Raw genomic sequence first — 15,491 nt, forward strand, 5'->3', positions numbered from 1 at the left:
TGGCAGACGTGACTATTTGGGTTATTAAGAGACGTGAAAAACTAGCCCAGACCAGAATCTTTGGGAGCAGTCCATAAAAATAAAAGTAAAGTAAACATTTACATTTTGTTTAAAGGAAGCTGTGGGGGATAAGCCTTTCCACCAGCTTTTTTTTTTTTTTTAACATGGACATATGGATATAGATGTTTTTGTCACAATGAAGCCATTGGTAGCTCCTTCTGAAGACTTGTCTATTTCATTTTCTTTCTGAGGACTGACGACAGGTCTTTCGGGGTGAGGCCCTTAGGACTGGCAGGCTGCAGTGTGGGATTTGGCAGTGAAGTACTTGTGCTTTTTGAAAAGTAATACTAGTGTATCTCTTTTGGCTGTGGTTTAAAAAACATATGACTTTATAAATGTTGTGAAATTTCATTGTGTTGTTTTGCATAATAATAAAAGGCACTGCAATTTTTAAGGAACAGGATACTAGACTGTAAGATTCTTGTGGGAAAGAACAGGTCTTATTTATCTCTTTCCTCTCTGTATCGGAAACACAACCTATATATAGCTGGTACTCAGTAAATATTTACTGAGGCGAATTCCATCTAAAATGCGCTCACCACCCCCACCCCCCTCCCCTCTGCTAACCACCAGGTGGTTCTCTGTATTTAAATCTGTTTTTTGTTTGTCTCTATTTTTCTTTGTTCATTTGTTTTGTTTCTTAAATTCCACGTAAGAGTAAAATCATATGGTATTTGTCTTTCACTGACTGACTTATTTCCCTTAGCATTATACACTGTCATTGCAAATGGCAGGATTTCATTCTTTTTGATGGCTGAGTGGTATTCTGTTGTATATATAGACCACATCTTCTTTATTCATTCATCTCTCAGTGGACACTTGGACTGCTGCCGTAATTTGGCTATTATAAATAATGCTGTAATAACATAGGGGTGCATGTATCTTTTTGAATTAATGTTTTTGTATTCTTTGGGTAAATACCCAGTAATGGAATTTGGTAGTTCTATTTTTGACTTTTTGAGGAACCTCCATACTGTTTTCCACAGTTGGCTGCACCAGTTTGCATTCCCACCAACAGTGCCTGAGGGTTCCTTTTTATCCACATCCTTGCCAACACCTGTTGTTTCTTGTGTTGTTGGTTTTAGCCATCCTGACAGGTGTGAGGTGGTATCTCATTGTAGTTTTGGTTTGCATGTCCCTGATAATTGATGATATTGAGCATCTTTTGGTGTGTCTGTTGGCCATCTGGATGTCTTCTTTGGCGAGACATCTCCAACATGTCTGTTCATGTCTTCTGCCTATTTTTTAATTGGATTGTTTGGGGGGTTTTTGAGTACTTGAGTTTTATAAGTTCTTTATATATTTTTGATATTAGCCCCTTATTGGCTATCTCATTTACAAATATCTTCTCCCATTCAGTAGGTTGTCTTTTTGTTTTGTTGATTGTTTCTTTTGCCGTGTGTCCTGTGAACTTTTAATATCCTTTCAAATTTGGGGGTAAGGGACAGACACCTTACTGAATCACTTAGGACACACTGAGGATGGGCAAAGTAAGGGAGAGTTGTACTTCTCTTCTGTTGACCTTATTTATTTCTCATTTCAGGGAGTACTAATTGAGAACATTTCTTTTTCTTACCTTTCTCTCCCCTTTAATGAACTAACTAAATCACCAACTATTTATTAAGTGTGTGTTTTATATGAATAATTGGGCCAAGCAATGGGACTACAAAGGAAAATAAAGCCTAATACTTGTTTCCAAAAGAGGCAAGTCAATTAATTATTGTAAGTGACCTGAGAAGAAGGATTTATCTCTATGCCCCTAACTTCTCTTTTATTACCTTCCCTTCCCATATTAGTTATTGTTACTCCCTGTGAGAAGTAGAATTCTTGTAGGGCTTGTGGGGAGGAAGGACAAATCCAGATCTACCGTGCTGTGCTCACACCTTGTCTCGCCAGTGAGCTGCATTCCGTGGAGCATGAATTAGTGGCGTTTACTAGTGAGTGAGTGAGTGCAGAGTCTGTATGCAAGTGACCTAAAGTTCATTGGGTTGGTTACACCATAAGTGATCATAATACAAATGGATGGTGGTGAAATGGGACAAGCAGGGCAAATCTCTGGTGTGTTCAGGGGCCAGAGAGAACGTGTGTGTGTGTATGTGTGTGTAGGGAGACAGAGAAGGAGAGAGAGGAGGAGGAAAGGGGAGGACTTCCTGGAGGAAATGGTGAGGCTTGGACTGTGTGACAGGCTTGGGGCCCCTTAGGACCTGTACCTGTCGTGTCACATAGACACATGGATGGATACTACATATTTCTGTATTTGGTGCTTATATGTATGGATCCTGTGTTGTTGTAGTTTTTTTTTCTCCTTAAATTCCCTATTGTTTTCTAACTTTTATGTTTCATCCTTGCATGAAGGCCATGTTAATCTTCTCTGTATCGTTCCAGTCTTAGTGCGTGCTGCCGAGGCGAGCATTGTTTTCTAACTTTTAATGTGCTTGTCAGGATAGCTGTCTGTTCAGCTTTGTGAGGACGGGGTCCACGTCCTGCGCGGGCTCTTCTTCGTCACGGTGGGGGGGCTTGCAAACTGCTTCCCAGGCGTGAAAGGATTTGGTTGGAGTGTTTTCACCAGGGGAGTGAGGTTTTAGATCTACCTGGAAATTGCTGATTGTTGTCCGATTTTGTTTCTAAGGATGTCATCTCAGAATCCATTTTTCCTTTTCCTCTTTTCATCTCTAAACTTTTTCTCCTCTTCTACCTGTAGTGATTCCGTAGGGTGGTGGCTGTGCTTATATTCAGGGCTCTCACGTGAAAGGACAATGCTCGTTTTGCCAGGAAAAGTGGAGAAGGAAGAATACATATGAATCCACAACCTAAATAAGGAATGGCAAAATATCAAAGTCCGTTATGTTTTTACGGCTCTTCCAGCTCTGTACTCAGTCTGACTGTAGTAAACCTAATATTTTCACTGTTACCTATTAGCAGTATTTTAGGTTTTCTCTTCCTTGCCTCCACTTAACATGGATTATTAGCAGCAAACTAGTGTAATTATTGCTATTTTTAAAAAATCTGAAACTCTGCCTTATTTTCATGGTCAGTCCAATTCAATTAAACAGTTACAAGCTGACAGCCAAGTGTGTGCAGAGCGGTACATTGGAAGCTTGTAGAGGCCGTGAAGGTGAGGAGTGGAGAGTCCCTGCCTTCTCGGGGCTCACGACCCAGCAGGGAGCACGTGTCCATAAATCATTCTGTTAGCAGGTTGTACAGAATGCAACAACTGAAGAACAGCATTGCTCTGTGGGAGTGGAGGGGAAAACAGAACAATCTACATGGAAGTTACCCCAGGTTCATGAATTTCTTTGGTTAGTGAAGTTGTTCCACGATTCCTAAAATCCCCACTATGTGCAGTGCCAGGCACCTCCTCAGACTGCATTGAAAAATAGTGCACATAGGTAGTAAAACACCTAAAACTCATAAAAAGGATATGCAGTGGAAAGTAAGTCTGTCTCTTGACACATTCCATCACTTTTTCTCTCTAGAGACACCCACTTTTCACAATTTCCTCTGTGTGATTAATTGTGAAAGATGTGTTGCTGATCAGTTCTTTTGAAATTTCATTGCCTTCAACCCAGTGTAGTAAACATTCCACAAATATGCCAGGTGCCGTGTTAAGTCCTGGGAATGCCCGGACTGGGACCCTGGTCTCCGAGCGTTCACAGTCTGGTACACATAAAGATATGGCTTGGACTATAACATGTTCAGTGATATGACGGAGATAGGGGTAAGTGTTCTGATAACTCAGGGAGGGAATAAATGACTCACCACCCTAGACTAGGGCTGGGGCTGCCTCACAGAGTCATGATCCTCCAGCTAGCACTCGAGATGTGGGTTTCACTGGGCTGAGGGAGAGGCAAGCAAATCCCTGGCCAATAGAACCACAAACTCAGAGAAAGAGAAGACTGAAAATATATGTTGAGTATATCAGTAGGGCTAGGGTGTAAGATATGTGCAGTGGTAGATATGTTTGGAGGTTGAGGCCAAATTATTAGGGGCACTGAATTTCTCATTCTGCAAAATTTGGACATCATCCCATGCAAGGGTGAAGGGAAGCAGTTGAAAGAATACAGTCATGATAGGGATATGAGGCATATCTGTCTTTCAGAAGGTAATGTTGGGGGTCCTCTGAAGGATGGAATGGACAGGGGAAGAGGTAGAAGCATGGGGACCAGTTAGGTTACAACTCTGGCTACAGCCTGGCCAGGATGATATAAGAAGGCGGCAGTGGGAATGATGAGAAAACAGATCTGAGAGATCTCACGGAAGGACAAATGATGGGCTCTGGTGATAACAAGAGTGGATCAGGCATGCTCCCAGCTTGGGATTTGGGCACCTGCTAAGGGGCACTCATAGATGAGTTAGACATAGTTTTTCTCCATACTCTTTGCCGGCGGTCTAGGAAGAAACCCAGCATTCTCACGATGCAGAGGATGAAATGAGGAGAAAAGGCAACCTTGAGAAAACATCGACTCCTAAATGGCGGGCATATGAAAAGCCCTCAGTGATAGAGGAAGAGTGATTGATTATGCAGTCTAGAGTGACACAGTGGTGGGGGTCTGAGTGAGGAGGAAGTGCTCCTTAGTGTCTGACCACTGCGACCGAGATGTCAAGTGGAGTGGAGGCTGAGAGAGAGCTCTGGCAGTGAGAACGTCCATGTGGGCTCCTGAGGGCAGAGATAACTGACGTGATGAGGTAGAGAGGTCAGAGGGGAAGGCCTCGGAGGGGGCAGAGGTGACCTGACCAGCTCCATTGGCTGTCCTGTGACGTCATGGGGAGAAGTAGGGCTGGGGGTACCGTGTCTCCTCCTCCCACCAGAATGCTCGTCAGTGCACTCTGTCCCCCGTAGTTGGTAGATGGGGGGCCACAAGCGGGAGGGCAGCATGGCTGTCAGGAAAGCTGGTGCTCAGGGCAGCGGGAGAGAGAAGGGTCTTCAGACCCACCACGGCGGTCTGTTCCTCGTGCCGACCCTTGGCTGTGTCTGTCCGCTGCCTTCATAGGCAAGCTGTTTTCTTGTTGCTGTTGAGTGTCTAATTTTATGTATAAACCCAAATGAGATCATTTTCTCTGGGCTTTTTTAATTCCCTCAGAAAAGTTTTGCATCCCTTTGCTTGTAGAACTCGACAGTCACTTTTCATCACAGATGGGACCAGCCCTGCCTGCGTCTCTCTGACCCGCATCAGTGTGAACGCAAAAGGCATCTCGGCAAAGAGCACGGTGCCACATAGTGTAGAAGATTGCTGCGTCGGTGGAGATAGGGAGATTAATGGCCACAGGGCTGACATGGTGTTCTGGAAGCGGCCTCCGTCTACACAGGGGGAAGCCGGGGAGTTTGTTAGGTCACCAGAGCCCGGAGCTTGAAAAGCAGCTTTAGTGTACCGCATGCTTCTGTTGTTTATAACTTTCTGTAATGTGTGATAACAAAGAGCAGTGTGTGGTAACAAAGAACACTCTGTTACCACGAGTTATTTTAACCACCAGCTTTCGGCTGCTCAGCCTTTTTTCCCCCTTCTTCCTCACAGCTCTGTTTCTGGCTCCATGTCTTTGTCACCCACTTCCACCTCCTCCCCAGCTGCTCCTCCTCGTCTCCGTGTGTGAAGTCCTTCCCCGTGGCTGTTTCTCCTCCACCACGGAGAACCTGCTGGAGGCTTTTGGCTTTATCGCACAAGCAGTTTGCCACTCTTTTCCCTCTTCTTGCACATACATTGCTCCCAAGGGTTCTTCACGCTTAGACAACCCAAGATGGAGGGCATTCCAGGGGCTCCTCTCCCTGTGAGGAAGGAGGGGCTCCTCTGGGAATAGAGGAGGAGAAAGTGTGTGTGCATGTGTATGTGTGTGTGCACGCTCGCACTTGCGTGTGAGAGAGAGAGAGAGAGAGAGAGAAGGAAGATAGATCAGAGGTTTGGAGGGCTTCATAGTCCTTTTCTCTCTCCCAGAGGACTGCTTGCTGGGTTTTTAATGCTACTAAGCCAAAAACACAGAATAATTATTATCAAACTGGGACTGGAAAAGTTTTGTTTTGTTCTGAAAAACCTGACCTCAGACTTTGAATAGCCACTGAGCCCTGAGTGGCTCCACATCGGCCCCCTGAAAGAGGTGGGTGATGCGATGTGACCGTGGAGTAAATGGTGTGAGCCCAGAATGGTCCAGCAGCGGCACATTCTTTCTCTAGAGGTAATTTCTACATGTATCTTCCTTTATTCTGGCATGAAGTAGCAAGCGATACCAGAGATTGTTGATGTAGGCAAATGATACAGGAGACAGGGTCTCTGGTAAGCTTGACTGATCGTCTTGCACAAAGTTCAAGGTTGAGAGTGATTTTACAGCTCTCCTTATACTTTCTGCAGTGGATTTTTGTTTGGCTCCGTTTGTAGAACACACTGAGAGTTTGCTCAAATCCCTTTACTCTTGAACCTTGTTGTACATGTCTTCAATGGCATAAATCATACCAAGAGAGAGTATTTTAAAAATCTGAAGATTTCAATTAAAAAATCCCTGTGGATTGGCTGTTTGGCCTTTGAAAAGTCTATTAACATCTCCATTGCTCATTTTCTTTACCCGTAAATGGGAGAGTTGAGCAACTCTGATGTCTTATCCGTTTCAAACATTCATTAGTAATTGGACAGATTCAGAGCTGGAAACTGGATTTCACTTTAGTGTCTCAATTCCATGTGTCAGGTAGCCAGTGCCGAGAGGGCTGGGGTAAGGATTACAGACTGCGGGCTCAGTCGGAAAGAGTGGGGTATTGATTAGTGATGTCTGCCTCTCATGTAGTCATTTCAGGCGGTGGCATGTGGTATTTGGTTTGTTTCATTTTGTTTTTGCCCTTCCTTCTTTAACCCTACTGAGAGGGCCCAGAGGGCAGTCATGTTTTCATTTTGTGCGTGCGCACGCACACACACACACCCCATCCTCATTTGAACCAAACTGTTGATGAAACCATCAACATGCGTTCTATTCCTTCTCCAGATGATTTAGCTTCAGTTAAATCAGATTTCTGTTCCCTGCTTCATATGTCTTAAAGCTAAAGGGAAGAGCAAAAAAGGGTTTGTGGCTGGCCCATTTTAAACACATCACCACTTGAGGGGTGCCTGGGTGGTTCAGTCGGTTTGGACATCCGACTCTTGACCTCAGCTCAGGTCTTGATCTCAAGGTCGTGGGTTTGGGCCCTTCATTAGACTCCACGTGGAGTTCCATGCTGAACATGGAGCCTACTTTAAAAAAATAAAAAATAAACACATCACCACTTCACGCGCAGGTCTCCTAAAATCTTGGTCGCTTACAGAGGACAAGATACAAAATGATAGCCAGTTACCCATCTAATATAGTACAGTGTTGAGCCCTACAGTGTAACTTTTTTATGATTATGGCCCTAGGATCAAAAAGGTATGGAGAATTGCACCTGGGAAATTATATAAACTCTATCTTAAGTCTGTTTCAAAAGTGACTTTTTGTAATATTTTTTATAATTGCTCTAGGATGTTTGGCAAAATTAAGTTTTCAAAACATCCAGGTGAAGAATGGAGAGCTTGCAAACAGTGTTTTTAGAATGCTGGATGGGAATGGGTGATGTTAATCAGATTTCAAGGTTCATCTTGACCCTCTGTCTCTCGGGACACTGATCAAAGTTTTGTGAATCCTTCTGATGCGGAGTTATTCATTAGAGTTCTCAGCACATAATTATGGACTGTCAGAAGATTTCGGTTTTGTGTAATAAATGAGTAGTGTGCCTGTGGCTTGCTGAGGTGTTAGTTTAATAACCTCACAAGATAGGTTGTTTTTCTTCTCCCTCAAGACCTGAGCCGACTGGCTGATGTCTTGTCCACCCCATCTCAAATGGAGGTGAGCAGACTAGGACTTAGATTTCTTTAAAAGTTTATTTCTAAGAGGAAGAAACACAGCTTGATATGCTATTCCCTTTTCCTTTGTTCTTTCTTCTTTTGAATTGGAAGCATAACAGATTTTGTTTTTATGCCTAAATCTTGGTAAGGATGTATAAGCTCTTCTCCTACCACGCACGGTTATATACAGTGAGATGTTAGTAAATCGGTGCTCATGAGCAGTGCCACATTTAAATTGCTGCCTGCATGATACTCTTTCTCGGGGATGCAATTATTTCCCTTGGTTTTGACAAGATGTCAGCTGTGATATGCACGGAGCAGAAACATATCCTAAGACTCTATAGTGCATTAGAAATCTTTCCAGAGGAAAACTCAAGTATGTGTCTGGGGCTCCCATTCTGACTCCATCCTCTGCCTTTGTATGTTTGTTTATATTTAAATTATTAGCTGATTATGAAGTGGCATTTAAGAAGCATGAATCATTCTATTTAGTGATCATAATTAACAGGGGTTTCTAGGAATATTTTGCCTTCATTTTCAGTATAAAGAGATGGAGAGCAATTCATAATTATCATTCTATTGATAATGATGGTGGATGTACTTTTTATAATAGCTTCAAGAGGGAAATAGAGGTGGGTGACTGGGTGGCTCAGTCGGTGAAGCATCTGTCTTCAGCTCAGGTCATGATCTCAGGGTCTTGGGATGGAGTCCCGCATCAGGCTGCCTGCTCAGCGGGGAGTCCGCTTCTCCCTTTCCCTCTGTGTTCTCTCTCGCTCTCTCTTGCTCTATCTCAAGTAAATAAATAAAATCTTTAAAAAAATGGGGAAATAGAGGTGCCTAATTACCACAGGATTGTACTGCATACCTACTGTGTGCTCTCACTGTTGAGAATACAGAGACACATCAGATACAGAGCCAGCCAGTGAGTTTATAGTCTAGTTGGGGAAGATACTAGTCAGGATAGGCTAGTTGCTATAATAGACCCCCAAATCTCAATGAGCTTATTTTTTATTTTCCAAAGTTTATTTCCATCTGGTTGGGGGCTCTCCGTATGTTCATCCAAGGACCCATGCTCTCTTTGCCTTGGCTCCATTATTCTGGAAGTCTACAGTGTTCTCTCTCCATTTAGCCAGATGGGGAGCAGAGGAAAAGAGGATTACACACGGAAGTCTCAAAATGGCCAAGTCCCTACTATTCACACTTCATTGGCTAAAAGGGAGGCACAGCCAAATGTAGGTGCAAGGGAGGCTGGGGAATGTAGTCTGAGTTAGTTAACAGCGGATAGCCTCTGCTATCGGGGGCTTACTTACTTGCTTACAGCAGCAACGTGCTGCAGAGTAGAAGGAGTTGGCTGTGGGAAGGACAGAAGGGGCAAAGCCCTGCCTGGGGAAGCCTGGGAGAGAGGAACTGGATGCTTTAGAATATTCTGAGAAGAAGTCAAGCGGGTCGTGTTTATACCGGTTGTGTCTGGCTATCATGTTCCCACACAGCATGGTAATCCTCAGTGCTATGTTGGGATTTGAGTGTTTGGACCGCCTTGAATATGGAGCCCATCGTGTAACCCAGGCACAGCTCAGGGAACCATGGTGGTCACTCAGTCTTGGAGCAGACTCGACCATCACGACCAGGAGCCAGCCGGGCAAGGCTGGGACAACGTGCCACAGAGCGGAAGCCCTGCCTGCGGAAACCTGGTTGCTATGTGGGACTGTGTGTACAGGGGCTGTGAATGGCACAGAACCACCTCACACTGTCAAGGGGTGAAAGAGGCACAAAGGTTGCATGGTGAAGCATAAAGAAGATCCGACAGAAGGCCTGGTTTGGGTGTCGCTCCTGACCAGCCTTGTGCTGCCTGCTCCTCACTTGATCTTTCTCAGCCTGGACGTCGTGATAGATCTTTAATGCCTTTAGACTGCTTCCTGCGGCGACTCCGGGGATTTCAGGTTTCAGCTGACTATAAGAGGTGTCTCATTTAGGGCCAAGATTAGAGTCAGAAATCTGAGGGGATGCCAAAATCTCTTTAATCCAGATAAATAATATTTTAGTGTAGTATTTGAAGTGATCAGTATTAATACCCCCCAAATTGATGATGGATAAAATATAAAAATTTAAAATAAGACCGGGCCAGTATTACTGGTTTTCCCTTTTGCTTGAGCTCCGGTATGGCTCAACACAGCCCTGTTCAGGATCTTGTCTTTATTTAAAATTTTGATATTTCGTTTGTCATGGACTTTTTTGTATTGATGTTGTTTAATGAAGGTATTGCATCAAAATGTTACTTATTTTGATTACTGTGTTTGGAGGCCCCTTAGATTGTATATTTGAGGTGAATGCCTCACAGCTTACCCTAGACTGAGCCCTGGTTTGCATTCTTCTGTATCCCCAGTACCTAGCACGATGCCTGAGATACGGTAGACGCTCAGGAAATGTTCGAGAATGAGGGATGTTGGAAAAATAAATGGGTGAACTAACAGGTGACAGATATTGGAATTGGGAGAAAGGATAGGATGGTTCAGGAACCACAGCCCACAGTCACTGGCTGAATCGTAAAGCCAGGCTGCACAGTGGCCCAACACACCCAGGGTCACTGGGTCTTACAAGCCAGCAGATTCCTGCACACTTTTCCAACAGTATTTTCCACACAGATCCTTGTTTGTAGTCTTAAATGACTGTCTGTACTTTCCATCTTTTAAGGAGGAACATATTCATAGTGTCCCCTCTTTTATCAACAGATATCTGTTGAATACCTACCTTTTTCTTTTTTTCTTCTCTTTTCCTTCCTTTTTATGTTTTTTGGGGGGGGGGGGCAATGTTTATGTTCACTTATCAGTAGCTACAATTTATTGAATTTTGCATTGGGTATTTTTAATTAATTAATTAATTTAGAGGGAGAGCAAATGAGCGGGTGGAGGGGCAGAAGGAGAGGAAGAGAGAGAATCTTAAGCAGGCTCCACACTCAGTGCAGAACCCGACACAGGGCTCGATCTCATGACCCTGAGATCATGACCTGAGCCAAAATCAAGAGTTGGACACTTAACTGACTGAGCCACCCAGGCACCCTGGTGTGTTGGGTGTTTTTACTGATCACAGAAACCTTTTGAGGTAGTGGGTTGGGTTTTTTTTTTTTTTTATTTGTTTCTTGTTTTTGTTTTATCTCTCTGTCAGAGGTAGAACCAGGCTGCCCCTCATTGTGAGTGGCAAAGCTAGGATTTCAGTCCACATTTCTTTGGATTTCTCCAGAGCCTATGCCCTTCCCAGCACTGAGGACAAGTGTGGGGATAAAGGTGTTTTCCTGGTAGTGACCTGAACTGTGTCCCCAAAGCAGGGGAGCAGAGGGGGTACTCTGGAACTGCCTGGGCCTCCATGGGTGGGAGGAACTTCCCCGGAGAGGGAAAGCCCATCAATGCAACAAGTTGCTCCAGTTTGCAGATGTTCCTGGATTGGGTGACTTCCCCTTTTCTCTGTCTTTGCTAGGGTTTGCTCATGCTATAGTTCTTTAGGAAAGCAGTATCCCTTTCCAAGCAAGCCCAGGGCAGGTATCGAGGCGATCTGCTTCCTAGTCTGGCTTTGAGCAGGATTTTAAGCAAGTCAAGCTCTCTGAGCTTCTACCTTTTCTTCTGTGAAGAGGGAATAATTCTGATACTTACCACTCACCACCTCTGTTGACAGTAGTAGAGAAGATATAAAGAAAAATTATCTGCAGGTTATAAATACCACCAATGCAAAATTTACATTTTGGAATTTGTTTCAAAAGCCATGTGACCCTATTTTTGGGGGGATTAAAGAAGGCAAAGACATAAGCTAAAACCAAACTATAGCGGAAGATGAATGTGGGAAAACCACCTTTTTTTTTTTTTTAAGATTTTATTTATTTATTTGACAGAGAGAGAGACAGCCAGTGAGAGAGGGAACACAAGCAGGGGGAGTGGGAGAGGAAGAAGCAGGCTTCCAGCGGAGGAGCCTGGTGCTGGGCTTGATCCTAGAATGCAGGGATCAAGCCCTGAGCGAAGGCAGACGCTTAAGGACTGAGCCACCCAGGTGCCCTGGGGAAAACCACCTTTAATATGAAGATTCTTGTTTGCATCAAACTCTTTTATTTTGAACAGTTCGAGTATCACAAAGACCTGGTTCAATTTAACAACTGAAAACAAAAGGCTACGTTTTCAGCAAATAGCCTGAAAAAAATTTTTTTTTAAGAAATGGAAGCTTTAATAGATTTTGAGGGGGAAAGGGGATATTTCAAACTTCAGATTTCTCCTATTCAGGACTTCTCAGTGCTCTCTCTGAGCTCTAGAGTAGCTAAACACACTTTTAGTAGTTTTACTGAAAGAAAGTACAGCCTGGAGCCAAGAACTTTCATGCCAAACTTTAAGCTAGAGCAGATTTTTTTAAAATCATGTTAGAAACCTCTGAAAGAAGGAGGCTCATAATGAAAAATGCTGACCTATTCTTAACAGCAGGAATGGCAGTGACTCAATAATAGTGGTTTCTGCACCGTATTACCCCAGCCTGGCCGGAAAGGATCTCTTGGTTGTGGTCGAAAGAGGGGGCTGTAGGTGGGACAGCCAGGTGTTTATCAGGCACTTGGTGGCCGAGATCTTCTGCTTCGCTTGAACTGTTACTGGGGCCGTATAGATGTCCAGAGAGCCCTGGACCATTCAAGAAGAATTGCAGAGTTACAGAATCATGAGATTTGGAAAGGGACTCATGTTGTGTTGATTAGTGGTTGCCAGACTGGGCTCTACTGAACCCAAGAGTTCCACAGAAGGACGGGGCAGGGCAGGAGGGAACAGGGCTCTGTAGATGCTGCTGGTAGAGTGAGGCCATGCAAGTAAGGGGCAGGATGCTCCATACTTGCATTTCAGCCAAAGCACCCCTACTTTTATATATTATACCTTGAGTTTAGCATAAAATTATAGTTGTGAAAAGGATTGCACTGACAAGAGTACTTTTAAGACTACTGATCTGGCTTAATTTTCTCTCAGTTCAGGAATTTCCTTTATAATATCCTGGACATGAGGTTACTCCTCAATTTACCAGCTCCAGTGATAGGGAACCATATCAGTCAGGGTCCACTAAAGACCAGAATCCCACCAGTCATTTTAACAGAGAGAATCTGGTATATAGTTGTTAACTAGATATTATAAAAAGGGAAAGGTAAAGAAGGGGAGGAAGAAGCTGTCACCCCTTGAGATGGGAACAGGGGAAGAGGTCAGAATTATGAAAACTTAGGAGCTCAGAGAAGCGTCCCGGGGAGCTAGGAATCAGATCTCTGAGGAGGGAGCTGTGCCGATGAGGCCAGGTCTGAGAGCGTTGGAAAAACAACGAAGTGAAATCACTTGCTGCTGTGAAGATGGGGGACTGTCCCTGGGATGATGCTGAAAGGAACAGAAGAACGTGGAAGGAGCCAGGCTTGCTCCCTCTTGTGGCTTTCCTCTCATGTTCCCTGAGGGCAGAGGCCAACAGGGAGCCCCCTGGACCAGCCTGGACCGGCCTGGCACAGGAAGAGTGTGGCTGCCCAGCCCCAGCATCACAAAGCATGACACAAAGCTGAGATGCAGCCGCTTTGTATCCAGCGCAGGTACTCCCTTTCCGCCACGGTGTCCCCTGACATTGTTGAATCAGGGAATGATTCCTGATTTTAAACAAGGAACAAAGAGACAGGAAAGCAAAAGTCCTTTCCCTTTGGAGGGAATTTATCTTCCTGCCTGAGTTTGCCAGGCACACCCAGTCCCTTCAGCCTGCCTCGAGGACATGTTGAATAGACATTTTGGTTGTCATCCTCTGGACACCTTCCAGTTTGTCAGTGTCTCTTTTAAATATAGTTCTCAGTTTGTCGGCACCTACTGAGAGCCTCACCACCGCGCATACTTTTTGCCTTAGCAGTTCCAACTCTAGGAATTTATCCTTATGAATTTTTCATGGTCCGCATAGAAATTTAGCTAGAAGGGTATTAATTTCAAAGTTGCTGATAATCTTTAAGAATTTCGGAGAAGCCAGAAATGTTCAAGAAGAGGAGATGAGTTGTACCGTGGAGTACTCGGCAGGTAGTACAGGTGATGATGAAGAAGAAAGTTTAACAGTATGAAAAGAAAGTCACGATATGTTGTTAGGTAAAAGAGGCAGGTCACAAAGTGGCTCACACGGCGCCATTACATTGTTGTACATACGTCCACGTTAGAAAAACAACATTGGGATGATATATGCTAAATGTCCAATGTACGATTGGTTATTTTTAGGTGGAGATACAGCGGACAGTTTAAATTTTTTTCTTTCTGTTTATTTGTATTTTAAACGTATTTTACAACTAAAGTATATTTCCTTTTGTAATAAGGCAAAAAGTAATTTAGTGCTGAGAATGGATCACCATGAGAACGGATCTAAGGTATCATCTGTCATCCTCTCCTCATGCCATGTCAGCTACATTTTTTCATAAATATGTCTTTTATATCTTCACTGGGAAGTCTCACTGGTGGAAAGATTGCTGGAGCAATCAGGAACCTGTAAGCTGCCCCCTAGATGTGACTTTGAGCAAGTCTCTTAAACAAGCACTCAAGTTTCTGTCTCTGGAAAATCCGGAAGATTGCTCTAGATGATCCTCTTAGACTGGCTTTAGCTTTAGATTCTGTGGTTTGCTGAAAATGCCTGATGTCCCAAAGGAGGCAAAATCCCATTCACTGAGGTCATGGTTGCTTTGTAGGTGACACATGTGGCAGAGACCAGGTGCCTGAAATATAACTGGGTCCTATGTTGGTGATTTAAAGAAATGCCGTCTAAGCAGATGTCTTGGTACAGGGGTAGAGCCCCAAACATGGCTTTTCATGGTGATGGCATTTCCAAATTAATGGAATTGGGAAAACAAAACAAATCTAGGTTGTAATAAGGGATCACTGTATAAAATACAGAGCCACGCGAGAATATAGTCAAGTTGCATAGAACCTCCAAATCTGAAAAAGGAGGGAAAGAGTTTAGAGAGAGACAACTGCAGAGAGATGGAGAACAGGGATGTGGCTGAGTCTCTCATGATTGCGGCGTTTGGCAACATCGGCCTTCTAGAAAGCGCTATCAGGAGGAGTACATGAGTGTGTTCAGAGGTATATGAGCCACAAAAGGCTAAGAAAATAAGTGTTCCGAAAAGATAACCAATTTCCTAGAATTTCTGAGACAAAGCCCAGATGATGAGGATACCAAGTCATGGCTTCGGTGGGATACTATTTCAGTCTGAAATCTAAGCAGGGTTTGGGGACCCACTTTGAAATGCTCCTCTGAAGATTTCCTGGTTCACAACATTGACCATCCCAGCCTGGGGATATCTTGACAGGTAAATTAGCAGGAAGACTCTAATCCCAGCATTGAGGAGGAAGGAGGAACCACAGCTGGAAGGGAGGTGGAAACACAGAAATTTCAGAGAGCAGGGGGAAATGACTGCAGCACACTCTGTGTGCAGATTTAAATAAATAAAACTGGAAACCTGCACCTTGGCTCTCAATTTGTATAATGGGATTCTGTGAGTTACTTTTTCAGTGACTTTGAGGAGGGGTTTCTGTCCTTAACCACATCAGACACACACACACACACACCAACCACTGAGCACCTTCTGTA

General features: G+C 44.0%; 1 protein-coding gene and 1 non-coding gene across 3 annotated transcripts in view; one reads left to right on the top strand and one right to left on the bottom strand.

Annotated features, from left to right (window-relative positions):
* The window catches only part of GLIS3 (GLIS family zinc finger 3), a 443,148-nt gene that overhangs the window by 183,553 nt on the left and 244,104 nt on the right, over positions 1–15,491 (top strand). The window lies entirely within an intron of this gene.
* On the bottom strand, positions 2,369–2,471 carry LOC113270260 (U6 spliceosomal RNA). The gene has a single exon (XR_003321764.1). It is a non-coding gene; the product is annotated as a U6 spliceosomal RNA (small nuclear RNA).

The sequence above is a fragment of the Ursus arctos genome, unplaced genomic scaffold, assembly GCF_023065955.2.
Source record: "Ursus arctos isolate Adak ecotype North America unplaced genomic scaffold, UrsArc2.0 scaffold_33, whole genome shotgun sequence".
Classification (NCBI taxonomy): Eukaryota; Metazoa; Chordata; class Mammalia; order Carnivora; family Ursidae; genus Ursus; species Ursus arctos.